Source organism: Ornithorhynchus anatinus, chromosome 11, assembly GCF_004115215.2.
Source record: "Ornithorhynchus anatinus isolate Pmale09 chromosome 11, mOrnAna1.pri.v4, whole genome shotgun sequence".
NCBI classification, from domain to species: Eukaryota; Metazoa; Chordata; class Mammalia; order Monotremata; family Ornithorhynchidae; genus Ornithorhynchus; species Ornithorhynchus anatinus.
In genome coordinates, this window is record NC_041738.1 from 38,442,338 (window position 1) to 38,460,702 (window position 18,365).

General features: G+C 41.5%; 1 non-coding gene across 1 annotated transcript; it reads right to left on the bottom strand.

Annotated features, from left to right (window-relative positions):
• Window positions 1-8,011: 8,011 nt before the first annotated feature.
• LOC114815310 lies at window positions 8,012-8,149 on the bottom strand. Its single transcript, XR_003763074.1, has one exon. It is a non-coding gene; the product is annotated as a small nucleolar RNA SNORA7 (small nucleolar RNA).
• Between the last annotated feature and the right edge of the window lie 10,216 nt (window positions 8,150-18,365).

The window sequence follows — 18,365 nt, forward strand, 5'->3', positions numbered from 1 at the left end:
CTGGCCTGGAACTTCTTCCCCCTTCATATAAGGCAGACCACCACTCTCCCCATCTTGAAAGCCTTATTAAAATTACAGGTCCAAGAGGCCTTCCCCGACTAAACCCTGATTTCTCCTACTCCCTCTCCCTTCTGCGTTGTCTAGGCACTTGGAACTGTACCCTTAAAGCACTTAATATTCCCCACACCCTCAGCCCCCAAGGACTTATGTTCAAAGCCATAATTTATTTTAATATCTGTCTCCCCTTCTCAACCGTAAGCTCCTTGTGGGCAGAGAACATGTCTATCAACTCTATTGTAATATATTCTTCCAGGTGCTTTGGTACAGGGCTCTGCATAGATACCACTGATTTGCTGATCACCAGAACCGATCAGGTAGTTGGGATTCCTTTTATTCTACTGTTTATGAGGAAGCAGCGTGGCTTAGTGGAAAGAGCACGGGCTGGCGACTCAGAAGAAGTGGGTTCTAATCCCAGCTCTGCCACTTGTCTACTGTGTGACCTTGGGCAAGCCACTTCACTTCTCGGTGCCTCAGTGACCTCACCTGTAAAATGGGGATGAAGACTGTGAGCCCCATGTGGGACAACCTATTGCCTTGTATCTACCCCAGTGCCTAGAACAGTGCTTGGCACATAGTAAGTGCTTAACAAATACCATCATTATTATTATTACTTTTCCTCAGTTGTGTATAACCCATGCTAGAATATTTTTAACTTTTTGGAATTTATCCAGTGTCTTCATAAGTTTATTACATAACTTAACTGTGAGTCCCTGACTGAAATCCAAATATTTCTTGATTTCTTATTATTGAATTCCCGCTATCAGTCAAATCCTTAATTATATGAAGATCCTTTTTTGCAATGGTTTTTTATAATATCAGAGAACCTCATCATTTATGACACCTTTTGGAAAAAATCACCTGGACTCTATTTAGTGTACATTCAGATAATTTGCGAAGCACAGATGCTTGATTATGTGACTCGTACTCTTCTGCTTCTTCCCCCTTAAAGTCATGGATATTTCTGCTCATGTTTTCTACCATGCATGTATCCCGGTTTCAAGATTGTTTTTGAGGATTTGAGATTTCCTTTACTAGTTCTTCAAAAACTCTGGAGTGCATTTCATCCAGATCTGCAGATTTACATACACTGTATTTGGCTTTGTCTAGTCTCTTTCACCATTTCTTTGTTTACCCTTTAGGCTTATAGCCTTTGCAACTATTGTCTCTAATTTCTCTGCTTTTTGCATCGAGTTCTTGATTTTCTCGTTATCCTTTTTCCTGAAAGCTGAGCAAAGGAGCTATTTAAAATTCCTGCCAAATACTCGCTTTTCTTGCTTCATAGTGATCCTATTTTTCCCCTAATTTTTCTCTTTCTGAATGTATTTATTGAATCCTTTTTGATTTCCTTTAACTCCCCTAGTGAGCATTATTTCATTTTGCTTTTTTGTCTCCCTTATTTTATGTCTGCATTCCTTGATGATTAACATACTGTATCCTTTCAATCTCCCCTCTTTCCAGTTCCTATACAATTCTTTCTTGTATTCAGTTCTTTCACCAACCCTCTTTTCATCCACCAGTTTTTTTTATCTTCCTTGTATGTTTAATTTGAGGTGGAATTGTTTGCCTTGGGCTTGTAGTATTCTGTTTTTTAAACTCTTCCATCCTCTGCCCTTTTCCCAGCTGTAACCTATTTTACAGTAGCTATTATTTTCTTCATTTTAACAAAGTTTGCTTTATGAAAATGTAATGTCCTACTGTGGCTCTCCATAATTGTAACCCTTCTTTGCATCATAAATTCGATTAGTTTGTGGTTACCAGCTCCCAAATGTCCTCCCACCTTTAGATCTGCTTTCTTTTTTTTTTGCTGGTGCGGTTAATCTCACATCCAAGACTAGAAGGTAAAGGGATTGATATTTGTGCCGTTATACTAATTTCCTTAAAAACCCAAACTGGCCAACACAGGAGCCACTGTCATTTTCAGGATCTTGTCATACTTTGCACCCGAGATTAGCTATCCCCCTGTGCCTCTGGGCCTCTTATTCCTCTTCCCTGTCCCCTGAACGATGTTGGTCTAATCCTAGGTCATTGTTTATATTTCATTATTAACACATCGTATTGTTTAAGGGAAGCAATAAGCAGAAGGAATGAAGTAACAAAAAACACATACAAAAATGTGCAATCTGAGAGAGAAGCGTATTTGATAAAGATATTCTTTAGCCTTTCCCACTACACTGTCTTGCTCAAACACTGCCATTATCTTGTTAAGGGTGGGTTCACTGGAGGGAAAAGAAGTATGGGCTTGCTTCAGTAAATCATGTAAGGCCATTTAACAATACTGTATAGACCGCACGTAAAGATTCGCAGTACCTTAGTGCCATAATAGCTTCGCCCTGAGAGTCAGGAAGCCCAGATTTTTGGCGAGATCAAGTTCATGTATATACCCTATTTTAAGTCACGTGCAAGTCGAACTGCTTAACAAGCCAGGTCTGTTGAGTCTTAAGCCTCGTGCGGTGACTGTAGTTGTTTCAGGTTCCAAAAGAAATGCTTCTCTCAAGGCACTATTTACATTTTTTCGGCAAATTGAAATTCCCTTCGATTAGATATTTTGTGAAACAGCAAGAAAAGCTATGAGAATGTAGAAAAATAAAAATAAGACCTAAACAATTGCTTTTAAAGAATCCCCTCTTGGAAAAAGGTATCAAGAAGATAGTGAAGGAAGAAAACACAAGGAACAAAAGTAAAGCAAGTCCAAAAAGGAGACAGAAACCGGGGACAGTAAATTCCTTGGAGTAAGTCCAGAGCCTTGCAAATAAAATTGCAGTTAATAAGTTAGAAGAATAAAGATTAGATATAATATTTTACAGCAGGATTAGTTCATCTGGAGGATACCTGGTGCTTGTGAGAAGTGTGAAGGGGGAGGGGGAGATTGGGGATTGAAGATACTAAATTACCTTTCAGCCTTTTAAATTATTTCTGCAGATCCTATTATAGTGAAGAAAGAAGGGGCTGCAGAACAAATCATATGAATTTCTGTATCCAGCTGTCCAGCAGTTCCTAAAAGAGAGAGAGAGAAAGAGAGAGAGAGAGAGAGAAAGCGGTGGAGGCAATAAAAGATGCATTCGTGTCCCATTCATCACCATGTCATCTTCAGATGCAGATATTGTTTAGCACCGCTGTAGAACTGGGATTTAGTGCAAATTAGCACATACTCCCTGATTCCAGAGCTTTCCCTTTGCCCCTGTTCAAAATATTCCAGCTTCTTTCTCTGTCTCGTTTCCTGGCGATATATCATGTGAGGTTGATGCTTCCCTTTCACTTTCAGGGATCTTCTCAAATATTATAGATGAGTTGACTTCTTATTGCCTTGGCGGGAGATTTAATCTTGGACCCCAGAATAAATTCGAATACATTTCAAAAGTACCCACCAAATTAGTCGAGAAGCATCTCCCACACTTTCCTTCCCTTCCCCCAGGGAAAATTATGTTGTGGTTTCTGGGTCAGATGCCTTAAAACATTAAAAAAAAAGCCTCTCCCCACAAGCTCCAGAGAAAAACAAATTAATATACAAATGGCAGGCTAGCAGATAAGTATAATGGCAGATCTGGGTGGAGTTCAATTTGGGGCGGGGTGTTGTAGGGGAAGGCTAAGGTGCACAGGCAAAGCCATAGGAAATCCCAGGGTGAAATAATTAGATGTGATGGAGATCAAGATAGGGGGCAATTTTCAGTGTTGTATGGGAATCCGGGGCCGTAATGACAGGGTTAGTTGCAGAGAAGTGAGATGGCATTGGCAGAATCGAATGAGACAAAGAAACAACTGAGCTTCCGCTCTCTGTCCCCAACTCAAGTAATAACCTGACTCTCTTACATTCCCCAAATAAAAATTAACTCTATAATTTAATACAATAAATAAACTTAGGTCTCTAGATCACCCATGGAATGTTCCTTGCTACTTGTTATATCGTAAGCGAATGTGACCAGTATTAAGAAGGTACTAGTAGCCAGGGCAGCTGATGAAAGTCACATTCGCTAGATCGGAGAAGTCACAAGCATGACACGTCTTCACTCCAAGACCTGGAGGGAGATTTGTTTCCTATAGAAATATGAACTGCAAAACGTTATAATGATTTTTCTGAATAAAGCAAATTTTCTTGAAAGCATTTCCCAGAAAGAAAAGTGGAATAAGACTATGGACTTTTAAATATTTCTCACCACATACCCTGTGGGATTCAACCTGGCATTTAAAAATAATCGAGGGAGGGTCAGTAAAAATTCCAACAAGGCTTTTGCTCCTCCCCTTCCAATGCCATCTTATTCCTCCAATTTTCTCCTCTTTTCCTTCCTCATTTTCCACATTCCCTTCTTTACTGAAGTTCATGGCTTGTTATAACATATATTTTTTGGGCCTCTTTGCCTTTGCTTGATTTTGTTTTCAGTCCGGAAGGGGATACTACCTAGACTTGGTGGGCTGTATGGTATCATTACTCCCGTAAAATGAGGAAAAGGAGGAATGGTTGGAGTTGGCATGGTCTAAGTAAGCTTGAATAGGCTGATGATAATTTTTATGGAAAGGTGAAAATGTTTACAGGCCTGTAGATGTTTTATACAGTTATTTCCATATATAAGTATTTATGCTAGTATATGAAATGATCCATTATATCTCCAAAAGGTAAAAGGATAATATGACCAACTTAATGCCTTCTGTATCATGAAAATTTGATGGTACTCTACTTTGAACAGAGCAGAATACTTAATGCGGGTCCTGGTTCATGCATAGTCATTTTAATGGCACTCCTTTAAGCAGGCCACCTTATATACACTATCTCAAAATCCTGTATAATGCAAATGCAATACATGTTACCAAGGCTTTTTAAAAGAGTGTGAGAAAAAGAAGATTGATGGCATTATGGATATTTAGGATTACTGCACAGCTTTCTTTTAGTACACGGATCTCATTTTGGGGTCAAAACTGGCATTACATGTTGAGTAAAATACTTTTAGAAGTCCTTTCCCTCCACGCTATGTTCTGAAGTTGGAATATAAATTTGCCTTCTACTTCCATAGCTTGTTCTACCCTAATTTATTTTAGTGAAAACAAAACAGTTACTAACAGCAATTGCCCATTTTTTTCAAGCGGACAAGCCTTGTCATCCAGAAATTTTGAAATTTCTCTAAGTGCTTGAAGAACTCTTCCTTCAGTGCCATCTTGGACCGAATATGTACTAGCCCTACGTACTAGCCTTAGAGGTGCTTTTTCCATCCCGCCAAATACGCACTTTTGCTACAGAGACTTACTTGGTAGTCTTCGATCCCCCTTTGAGGGTTCTTTGGTCTGCCTTATCCTAAACTCTAGCAAAGGCCTCGTCAGCCCCACTTGTATCAAGCGTCCTCCTCAAAATAAACCACACTACACTGATGCTGATCCTGTTAGATTAAGACAAATTAAGAATCTAATACATAGGTTTGCTGTCAGGTCCTACAGGTCAGAGGTCGATATAGTATATTGCAATAAGGCTATAGGTTACCCATGCCCCAATATTTTATCATAATAAACCAAATGGGGATGAAACACCCAGCAGTAACCCATAAATCTATTAGCAGAGAACTGTCAATGTTCCATATACCAAGGTAATTTGTTAATTCAGAGCCGGGTCTCTTTTTTCACTAGACCTTGTAAACTCCTTTCTGAAACATCAATAAACCATCTGCTTTGACTTGTTAATCAAACGACTTTATTCAGTCCAAAGCAATTTTTTCCTAATAAAAACAGAGTATTTATCTCCATGGCTATAAAAGAGGATTGTTTTCAACTGTTCACTTATAGTTAAGAAGCACATTTAGTTTGGATTGATTTCCAATGCTTCGGTCATATCTTGTCACTTTCCATTTCTTACACACAGCATCTCAGTTTAGCGACTTAGCAGGGGAAAACCACAGCCAGGCGAGCTCTGGGTGTGGTGTGGGGTTGGGTCACCAGTAAGCGGGAAAAAAGTTTGAGAAAGGCAAATGATAAAAAAACAACTAGCACCTAGATTGCCTTACTGTTTCAATCTTACATCCAACTGTAATGTCTACATTAACCTCTGCTATTCCTCCAGATTTGGTTCCAGATGTTTGCCTTCCCTTCAGCCATGCTCTGTCTGGAGTCTATGTTTATATACATAGATATATATGTATATATCTACGTATACAGATGTAAGAAACATTTTATCTTATCTTAAACCTTACTGCGTCAGTGTAAAATATAGTTGACGTTGCTGAGATGGGATTGTTGAATGTGGACTCTTGCAAAGCTACGGCAGGAAGAAAATGACCCCCGTTTTGGGGGCCAACTAAACTGAGATAAAATGAGTATTTGAGCTATCCGTGGGGATACCTTCAATGCCGTGTGAATGAGCATCTTGAGGAATCGTCACGCTTCTTGCACCCTCTGTCCGGGGAGCTTACTGCCAGCTGGCAAATGGAGCACAGCCTATGACCTATGACCTTGGATCAGCTCCTCTTGGACCGTTAGAAAAATGATGTCTGGGGAGAGGTCTAGGCATTTGAGTTATTACTAGATCCTGTCCTCTTGAAAAACAAAGAAGAAAAAAGTCCTAGGTAGCCTTAATGATGTGTGGTCCAAAACGTGGCAGAAGGCATTCTGGGAATCCCTGGTTCGTCTGGGCACCATTTCCCTCTCCACTAGGGAGCTTCGAACAAAGGAAAAAATGTGCAGCCATCAAAAAGTACAATTGAAACATCTAGAGCTGTTCCCAAACTCCTTTTTTGTCCCTCTTTTATAATCCCATTTGGTGAGTTTTCGCTGGGCTGTTTGACTATGTTTACGCTGATAGTAAGCATCACATAAGGGCAATCGACCCTAAACAATCCTGTCTCATCCAGCTTCTGTACTCCTTCAGTTTATATGAAAATGAAAAGGGAAAAGCCCTCTATTCTCCTAGCCTGGGTTTTTAGTAAATCTTAAAAAGAAAAATAAGGAATTTCTAAAGTCCCGCGGGTTTCTTCTTTTGTGGGCTTCCTCCACTATTTCCATCTTATTGTTTTTGATGTTATTCCCATAAGATTTTTCACTTGTCTTTTCTATACCAAGTGTGAACTGAATGCATTAAAATCAGCTCCCCCTCAGGCATGGAATTTTGCCGAATTAAATATTAATTATTTTGGGATGAATGAAACAATATCCATAGATAATGATTCTGCTTCAACAAACTCATACCTCTCCCCAGTGGTATTTCAGCACACCTAAAATAGACTGAAGCTTGGAGAGGAGATTTACCAAAAGAATACTACGTCTTGGCAGTTGGATATACTAACGAGCCAGTGCTACCTAGATTCAGGGTCATTACCGTGGGGACAAACGCTCAGGAAATAATTGAGGCTTTACAGGAATTCCTGTAAACAACCTTCCTGGAGTTGGGGGTGTCGTAAGCCCAGTAAACGTGTGTATATGACAGTTACAGTCCAAGCCAAGACTGGAGAAAAGGGACTTGAAGAAATAGAAATTCATAACCCAGGCCGCAAGCCTGACTCCTTTAATGCCAAGCTCCTCACTGTGCCTCACCCTTGTTTCTCTCACCAAGGACCCCTTGCTCATGCCCTTCCTCCTGCCTAGAACTCCCTCCCACTCTACATCCGACAAAACCATCCAAGTCCTCTTAAAATCATATCTCCTCCAGGGAGCCTTCCCTGACTGAAGTCTCATGTCTCCATCTTATTTCCCCACTCCTTCTGTGCCACCCATGAACTTGTGACTTTACCCCCTAAGCACGTAGGCACTCACCCCAAACCACTTATGTCTTGTCTTACCCTGTCAAGTCTTTTCCAACCCATGGCTACTCTATGGACACATCTCTCCCAGAATGTCCCACCTCCATCTGCAGTCGTTTTGGTAGTGTATCCATAGAGTTTAAACAGAAGTGGTTTACCATTGCCGTCTTCTGCGAAGTAAACTTGAATCTCCGCCCTCAACTCTCCCCCTTCCCGCTGCTGCCCAGCACAGGTGAGTTTTGACTTGTAGCAGATTATCTTCCACTCGCTATCCACTGGCCAAGGTAGAAATGGAACGGATACGCCTCTGCTTGATTCTCTCTCCCATAGCCGAGACTGGTAGAGTACTGGAAACCCTCCAGGTGCGATTCTGAAAGGCGGATCATTTACGTACACGTGCTTGTACCACCTGCAATTTATTTTAACGTACATGTCCCCTGCTAGATTATAAGATCCTAGAGATCAGAGATGTGTCTACTTACTCTTATTTACTCTCCACAGTAAATGCTCAAGAAATACCACTGACTGCTTAAAGTAGAGAGATCCACACCTTGAAGCATTTCAATGAACTAACATGAAAGAACTGAGAAGGGAAAGAAAGCATTCCCATTCTTAATATCACTTCAAACTGATGCCTTTCCAGGCTAGTAGGTAAATCTTAAAGGACTCTATTTTTCCAAACAACGGGTTTGTTTTCTTTGGGCTTGGGTACGTAGTCAAAGTGAAGCAGTGGGCGGCAAATTTATCCAGAAAATCGAGGCCAATGTAGCCAGCTAATAATATCTTGTGTTTCCTGAACTAGTCTAAATCAGCAAGGCAAAAGATAATTTTATTTTCCTGAATGAATTGGACTGGCAGTGTAGATGGCCCTAGATTCCCAGGGTAATTTTCTATTCCCTTTTGCCTGTATAGACCTGGCCTTGTAGTCCAATTGCATTTCTTTATAGTGTCACACATTTCTGCTCCTCCCTAGTAACAGGCAGTTTTGATTTAGCTTTTATAAATAGTATCACAAAAAGCTTCACAGGGAGGGTCAGTTGAAGGGCAGAGAGCAAACGGAGACTTTAAGAGGCAGAGGAGACAGTGACTCAGATTCATAAGGCTTGGGCAGCACAAGTAGAGTCAGAGTGAGGGCTCAGAGAAGAGAGACAAGGTGAATGGCAAGGGTTGGAGTTTAGAGAATGTGCTATTAGGGGACAAGGAAAATGTAGAGGAGCAAATCCAGAAGATACTGAAAGAGAGAAGTGTTTGAATGCAAAGCTCAAAGGAAACCAGTGAATGGGTTGGAGGATAGCTAAGATGTCGGAGGAGAGGCTGGGGCTGAAAATAGAAGAAGAGGGACGGGGGTCTGCGGCAGATATTTTCTTGCTGGCTGAAGCAAGAATTCTCTGCAAATCTGGTTCTGTACGTAGCTGAAAGGACTAGTGTTGCGCTAATTCTACCCCTCTAGTGAGACCACCCTCAGAATATTGTGTGGAGTTTTGAACACCTTATTAAAAGCAAATTGGAGGAAATTCATAGGAGTGTTTTTACAGAGATTAAGGGGCTAGAGGGATTGATTTATGAGGAAAGATTAATAGAATTTAACATGTATAGCTTGGCTAAGCAAAGACTAAATGAGGACTGGATAACTGTTTACAAACATTTGAAACTTCAAGGAGAAAGGGGAGACCGAACATGGCACCAGGGGGGATATAACTAGGAGATTTAATAAGTGCTCATTACCTCCTAAAAATGAAATTCTGAAAGGGGAAATTTAGGCTAACAGGAAAACCTTTATGATGGGGAAATAGAATGCCCAAGGAAAGTGATGGGGGGAGTATCACAGGGGAGATTTAAAACCAGATTTGACAAAACATCAAGAACTATATTGTTAAATAACAACCCCTAATAAGCCCAGAGGGGATGGATTAGACTTTCTGATTCTGTTTTCTATGATCCCATTCATGAGACCAGACCCTCTTAAAGTTCTACTCTTCCCTTGCAAAATTTCAAGTGTTCATGACTCTGGTGTATTTGCCAAATGCAGAATATCTGAAGGAGAGCAATATTCTTTTATGTTCCCTTTAAACCAATAGGGCTATCAATTTGGGAAAAGAGTTCTCTTTCGGTAACTTGAGAGTTCAATTAATATAGCCATTTTTTTTCCACTTGAAGAATGCATATTATAAGCAGAATTATTGTTTAGAAGAGAGAAATTGCTCTATTATCATTCCTCCTCTTTGTGATAATTATCTGGTAATTTGATAGTCAACAGTGTCTGTATAAAGAGGTCTCCCTGGTTATGTCTGCTAGAGGTGAATACAAACGTTTTCAGTGTGTTGTCACACATATGGACGTGTTTTAGATTTTGCCAATGTTTGTAAAATAAATCGGACTAAAAAACGTTCTTGCCTGTATAAAGTTAACTTATATAGGTTTCTGCCTGCCCAGAGCCGGTGTTCCGCTTTAGCAACGATTCCTACTGCTGCTGTAGTGATTGTCTGGCGGGAGAGAAAGGGACTGGAATGGGCAGGGGCTTGCTGAATGTAAGTGAAAGTCTAGAAGTAATGGACAATGGACCAGATACCGTGGGTGTGTAGGCTTCTCTCTGAAAAAACACTAAGGCACTTTGGGAGGTGATTTCCCCTGTCAAGCCATTAGGATACCCTTAAGAGCACTGGAGCAGTAATTGACTAGTGACCTCAAACAGGTCGTTCACTTCCCAAAGTGATTTCCTTACATTTCCATTTACTGGTTCTTGTTTCATTTCTCAAATCTTACTTAGAAGATAAGTCAGTTTCCTGGTTGCAAAAAGCAGTACAAAGGAACACTTTGAACTGACAGTCATAGTTCCCCAGCATCAAAATTTGTGCAGAGAGAATAGGTTTGGGCACGGCTGCACTTGTTCAGTGACCTGCCATAGAATTGGCTGTCTACATCCTGAGAGAAAACTCACTTACCTCTGGGCAGGCAAAAACCCATTCATCTTGTCATTGGTATCAGCCACATGATGAACTTCTGTTAATAACGGCACATGCTTCCAAATTACTGATGCTTGCAACTATGTGGGAGCAGTAGGAAAGGCTTGTATAAAGTTGGTATTGAACAGATTTGGGTTGGAGAGGGTCAGAAACGCAATTCATTACCATCCTCAGAATTTGCATATTAAGCGACTATCAACAGCTGACTTTTACGCATATGAACAAATAAATCCGTCCAATACACATTGACCGTGGGCAGCAAGAAACCCGCCAGTTATGGCTACATCAAAAGGATCATTTTGCAAAACAAGTGATGGGCAAGATTGACCCTTAAAAGTACAGGGCTAGACTGGAGGTGTCTGAAGATCTCACTGAGTGATTGCAGGTGTTTTCTGCCTCCTATCTTTGAGTTGTACTGAAGCAAACAACAAGACACTCAGAGTGAAATAGGAATCCCTTCTGTGTAGTCCTTCTGTGTCCATCCATGCCAGATATTCAAGTAGAAGGCGTCTCTAGTACTCTTTCTGCACATTCACACCAGCTGCTTAAAGTCACTACGGGGTATGAATCTCTTTGGAGTTGCTAATCCATTAAGCAGCCTTTACAAAGAAGACATGTGACTAGTAGGTTGATTAACAGACCGTTTTCTCTCCAAAAAGAGAAATGTAATCACCTCACAACGAAACCCGGTGGAGCTGGTGAAGAGATAGCTGGGTGACGTCTGCCGCGGAAGACTGAACTGCTGAATGAAGACGAGATCCTCTCTGCCTTTCTCCCAAGTAGGATTCCTCCTAAGCTGAAGGGAATCGCTCATTTTGATGCCACTCATAGGAACTGAATAGAGATGATGTGGAAATGGTCTTTTTTCATAAATTTTTCCTTAGTACATGTCACCTCTAATTAGATTATTTAAGGATTCAAGTCCCCGTAAAAGAACTGAGTACAGAACATTAGCAGTAGTACAATCTCGGAATAGAGTCGACCCCTCTGTTGCTCCCTGTTGAAACATTAGCACCTTCACAGGTCACCACCTACAGGAAGGATCTCCCAAAGGTCAGACTGATCCTGGAATCAGCTGGGAGGAAGGCCGGTTTGGGAGACGAGAGTTGATAGCAGCAGTGAAAATCAATCAGTCAATCGGTGATGTTTATTGAGCACTTACTATGTGCAGAACAGTGTACTAAGCGCTTGGGAGGGTACAACATAATTAGCAGACACGTCCCATGCCTGTAACGGGTTTACAGTCTAGAGGGGGAGATGGACATTAATATGAATAAATAAGCAATTTATAATATGTAATTTAAAGATATGTACATATGCAATACCTAAGAAGAAGATTGCATTTGCTTTATTTTTATTGTTTCCCAGAGAGAAACTTGAGACTGGAGGCAGGAGGAGAAGGGGCAAACTTTGCTAGAGCATGGACAAATGTCCCATTGAACTATAAGTCCATTTGCCCAGTAAGCATGTCTAGGAATGGCTTGGACTGTGCACCGGGGCATTAAACTTCGATTCAAGACCCTCGGCCCCCAGATTTTTCTTAAGGCTTTAAAAGAAAGGGGTGGCGGGGGGCTTGTTTCCTCCTTACTTTTCTAGATTCAGGGATCAAAAGTGAAAGGAAGAGTAAGCCCTGGTCCAAAGACCCCAAGTATTGCAGGGGATTGTCCTGGACCTCTGAACACAACTCTCTCTGGGAACCACGACTGAGTGGGAAACGCAGTCCCTTAGAATCATAACTCGCTGTTCATTTCCATTCCCATCTCCGCTCCCAAGAATCTTCATCTCCTGCTCTAGCAAATCATAACCGCGCCCCCACCCCCCACCCCCCAACACACACACACACATCCCTGTCCAGTGCACCCAGTGGGGGGGAGGGGGCAGAGAAGACAAAGTCATTTATATAATGTGTCTCCCTGCTGAGCCCCTAATGGCCGAAGCTTTTGTTCTGCATTCAGTGGCTGCCTGTGATGGGCAGGAAGCCGCAGTCTCCCTTTGTTCCATGGCCTTATTCAGCAATTTAGATCCATCATAAAAATCAAATATGCATGTTGCAATCGCCTTGCGTACAAGAGCTTCAATTTTCGCCTTTCTTTAATTTGAACTCCACAGGGGAAGAAGCCAGAGTGAGGGGAGAAAGGGGGTAGAAAGAGAATCGCTTTGTGTTTTTGCTCAGTGGACTGGAGAAATAGGCAGTAATGAAAATATCGTTTTTTAATCTTAGGGACATATCGCATTAAAAGGAACACCTCCCACAAAACCCTCCGAGAAAGACTTCGAACAACCTCTTTGCAGCAGGCTCTGCGCTGGATGAGGAATGTTAGAGGGGGACATGGAAGGAGGCAGAGGGTATGCCAACCCACTCAGCCTCTTGAGAATGAAAACAATACTAAGGGGTGCTAACAAGAAGACTTTCTCTCTCTCCTTTCTCTCTCTATCAGGTTGGGCAAGTCTGGCTACAGGCCCAGAGAAGCACTCCTCCTCTCCGTAGAGCAACAAACTCTGACCAACCGGAGGGTTTTCAATTCAGTTGTCTGTCACTAGACCCTTTTACAAAAGAAATGATTGGAAGAAGGGTTCAGGAAGGGTGAGCACAGTGCATTTAAAGATATATTTCCTCCCAAAATAAAAATGAACACCACTGACAGCCAGGGGTGGTTTGTCCACTTATTGATTGTATGCTATATTTTACATTTTCCCAGAACTTCAAAAGATACGTTCCCTGGGGTTCAAATAAATTTGCATCAGCAGCTTTGGTATTGATTACTTGAAGAAATACAGAAACCCTTTTCCAACTCCATTATTAGAATTGCACAATGACTTTACGGAGGGGTTCATGCCCTAATATAAACAATATGGCCAATATTTATTTGATTTATAAAAAATAAAAGATCTGAAGAACTGTGCCTCTTTATGCCTGGTTTCACTTATTAATATGGATTTGAAGGTTCAAGCCAAAGTTGGAGCTAACCAGTTTGAAGATCCTTAGCCTCTTCTTATAAATGGAGCTCTTACAGGCTAATTCCAGGGAGATTTGCTGTAGACAACATTAGACAGACACTGAACATAATGCAGAAGGGATGTGAACTGAGAGAGTGATCTTGGGGGATCATTCAGTGCTGAAAAGCCTTTGATTGTCTGGAATGGAGCTTCTTCTGGAGGATGTACCATATGTGTAGAATGAGTCTGGGATCAAAGCCAATTTTATAAGTTTGATCCAGTCGTAATATGGAAATCCATCAGATTCTTCTAGACTAATTAGAGATGTGCAAAGTGGGTTTCCCTGCCCCAACGATATTGATTTTTCCTTCAGAACCCCCCAGTTTCATTCAGCAAATCTCTAACCTTTAAGTCTCTGATTTAATATAGTGCACTAGGGCCCGTAACCTTTGCTAATCAATGTACCACTTCTCAGAACTTGGTTTCTCATTTGGGGTTGCATCTTCTATTTGTTCTGGGCAGAGAGTGAAATCAGAGTCTCCACCATAAATGGTACAGTCCCCACATCTATTACCTGCGGTCCGGTAAAATTAAATGTCCTTTTAGGGCAATCTCATACTACGTAGAGTTATACAGGATGGAAGATTTCAAGGGAGAACTGGGATTTCATGGTTCTTTTAGAAAGGTTTGTTAGTACCACTCTGCTCCATGGGATAACAAAGCATCCTCGCACCCCCCAAAACTGTACCAGGTTGCTTGTTTTTTTTAAATCACATCACCCAGTTAAACCCAGTAAAGAACGGTTGTTGTTGTTTTTTATGAATCAATTTCCTTGGTTATACTTCAGGGTAAGAAGTGATGGGGGAAGACAAGAGGAGGGAAGAATAGGAGGCATAACCTTATAGAACTGCATTAATATATAAAAAAAGTGGTTTTATATCATTTTGATCAAAAAGAGATCAATATGCACCACAGTCCTTTGTGAGCCCTGGTTTTCATCCATTGAGTTCTTTTAGACAGATATATCCCAAATAATCCCAATGAATTAATGTCAGGGTGAGAAGTAGCATGGTCTAGGGAAGAAGCATGTGCCTGGGAATCAGAGGACCTAGTTTCTAATCCTGGCTCTGCCAGTTGCTTTCGGTGTGACCTTGGGAAAGTCACTTAATTTCTCTGTGCCTCAGTTATCTCATCTGTAAAATGGAGAGTAAATCCTCCTTCTTCCAATTTAGACTGTGAGCCCCCTGTGGGATAGGGACTGTGTCCAACCTGATAAACCTGTATTTACCTCAGCACTTAAAACAGTGGCTGATACATAGCAAGAGCTTAAAAAATAAGGGTGCAAGCAGGTACTATGATTACACTTCAAAAGCAGGGTAGAACGGAGGTAGACTCCATCAAAATGATATAGATTTTCATTTGGGGAAGTTCTTGGTTTCCACATTCAGCAGTAGGCTAATATAGATCTTAAACACTTGTCATTTAAGGAGATTTTTCCTCTTCCTGACTTGCCAGAACTTTTCAGAGGACTCTGCCCTCATCTTTCTTTTATTCTCTTTCACACTATCCCACCTTGGTAGTTTGTTCTATATATGTGCATTCCTTTCTCCTAAACAGTGATGACTCCCTAATCTACCTCTCTGTCCTTTGACCTTTCTTCATCAAAATTTTTTCCAGGCTAGTTGCCCCCCAAAGTGACTTAATGCCCATAAAACTGGTTGCAAGAGACAGCTACGTGTGGTGTCCTCATGTGGTTTGAAATAGTGTTTCTAGAGAAAATAGTTTGGGTCAGGGCCTTTCAAACTTTACCTTCATGAAACTGATCCCAACCTGGCCAGTCTTTTCTTCTCAAGCCCCCCAGTTCAATTTCTCCTGCATTCTCAATCCCACCATCACTCTCATCGGTCCTCAATTCTTAATTATCCTTTCATTATTTCTCCACTCCGATCACCTCAAGGGAAGACAGCCACGGAGACCTTTTGTTTCCTTTTGGGTAATAACAATTATTCTATTTATTAAGTTCTTACTCTGGGTTTGGCCCCAGGGTAGGTGCAAGATGATCAGATACTGTCCCTGACCCATGTGAATCTCTCAATGAAAGAGTCAGGAAGGTCAGGTGTCAGCCACTTTTTGTGGAAAAGGAAAACTGAGACAACAAGAGGTTCAGAGACTTGTCCGGTGGCACCCAGCAGGGTAGTGGCAAAGTGGGGACCCAGATACCCTGATTCCTCTTTCCACCATGCCATGGTGAAGACTATGCTCAAATGAGAACTTTTCTGAATGGCCGGAATTTCCTGTCATCCTATCTTAGCCTGTCATTTTATCCTCACACATTTTTCTTTCAAAAAGCTTTTCCCATCTGTCCGGCAGAGAGTGCTTTCTTCACCATATCTTTGCCCTGTCTTTTTAACACCCAATTTGATTTTCTCTACTTCATCTCCTCTGCACCTCTGATTGCCTCTTTTGGTTTTTTATGGTCTTTGTTAAGTGCTTACTATGTGCTAACCACTGTACTAAGCGCTGGGATAGATACAAGCTTATCTGGTTGGACACGATCCCTGTCCCACATAGGGCTCATAGTCTTTAATCCCCATTTTGTAGATGAGGTAACTGAGGCACAGAGAAGTTAAGTGTCTTGCCCAAGGTCCCACAGCAGGTAAGGGTGGAGCTGAGATTAGAACCCAGGTCCTTCTGACTCCCAGGATCATGCTCTATACACTAGGCCCTGTTACCGCTCACTAGGCCATGTTCTTTCTTACACCCTTCAACTTCCATCTAACGGGGACCATTTTTAATTGTGAGTACACCTAGTGGATGTTATTCATGCTGAAATGTGGAGCTACTAACAAAGATTTTCAAGATTTTCGTATCATGTGTAGGCTGAAAAGACTGATGCACAGAATGCCCCGCTGACTCTCTTCACCCATTTTTGAGGACTTGGTACCTTTGAGTTGCCCCTTGTGATTGGGGCAGTCTTCTTACTTTTTATCTTTCAAGCCACAACCACTTCTTTCTCTCTCAGGGGAAAGAACATGGACCTGGGAGTCAAAGGACTCAAATTCCTTACCTATAAATTTGGGATTCCTCTTTTGCCTTCCATTTAGACTGTGAGCCCCAGGTGGGATACCTGATCATCTTGTAATTACCCCAGAACTTAGTACAGTGCTTGGCCCATAATAAGCACTTAAATACCACAGTAATTCTTACTCTTATTAGAATAGTCATCTGAGGGATGATTCATCAACAGTCTGCATACATGAAGACATTTTACATGGAGGATGATGACCAGACTTTCTCCATCCCCATCGTCATCTGGACAAGAAGGAAATGATCTTAACTTGTATAGCAAGAGGGATTTAGAATAGCAAAAATACAAATAATTATAATGTCGGAATGGCTGACTGGGGGTGTTTGTAACATCTACTCTACTTAGAACACAAATGTCAAAAAAAAATCCAAAACAGTAGTCTACCCAAGCCAGTCTTCTTTCTCCCAAATGTCCAACAAGGTCATGGAAGAACAATATGATGGTCACCCTCACTCATCCCCACTCCCAGCCTCACAGCACTTATGTACATATCTGTAATTTATTTATGTATAAATAAATATCTGTAAATAAATGTAATAATAAATAAAAGTATGTCTGTCTCCCCCTTTAGTCTGTAAACTCGTTGTGGTCAGGGAATGTGTCTTTTGTTATATTGCATGCTCCCAAAAACTTAGTACAGTGCTCTGCACGCAGTAAGCGCTCAATAAATATGAATGAATGAATGTCCTCTGACACCCATCATAATGATTAGTGATATACCTTTTAACAATCCTTCTTTTTCTCTCTATATCCCTAATTTTCCCCCTAGCAGTACAGCGAAGACCTCTTGTCTATGATTTTATCCAAGTCCTTCTTGAAAGGTAAAGCTGAACATGCTGGAAATGGATCCAATGTTTCCTCTGCGGGAGGTGAGCATTCTACCACCGAATCACGGATCTAAAAATAGAGCGGATTCTTTTCTCATGGTACTTGTTACATGCTTACGAAGTGTAAAACACTGTTCTAAGTGCTGGGGTAGTTGTAAGTTAAGCAGGTAGGATACAGTCCCTGACCCACTTGGGGCTCACAGCGTAAGGAGGAGGGAGAACAGGTAATGAATCCCCATTTCATAATCAAGGACACTGAGGCACAGAGTAGTTAAGTGACTTGCCCAAGGTCACCCAGAAAGCAAGTGATAATAATAATGTTGGTATTTGTTAAGCGCTTACTATGTGCCGAGCACTGTTCTAAGCGCTGGGGTAGACACGGGGAATCAAGTTGTCCCACGTGGGGCTCACAGTCTTAATCCCAATTTTACAGATGAGGGAACTGAGGCACCGAGAAGTTAAGTGATTTGCCCAAAGTCACACAGCTGGCAAGTGGCAGAGCCGGGGTTCAAACCCATGACCTCTGACTCCAAAGCCCGTGCTCTTTCCAGTGAGCCACGCTGCTTCTCTAAGTGATGAAACCAGGATTAGAATCTAGGTCCTCTGACTCTCACGCCCATCATTTTTCACTAGGCCACGCTGCTTCTCTTACCTTTCCTAGGTGGTTTTAGTTAAGGGAGACTTACCTTGAGGTAGGATGATGGGGTTAAGATCTTCTCACAATCTCTTCAAGGTCTAAAATTTGATTTCCCAAAGCATTCTAGCTTCAGTGACTGCTTGG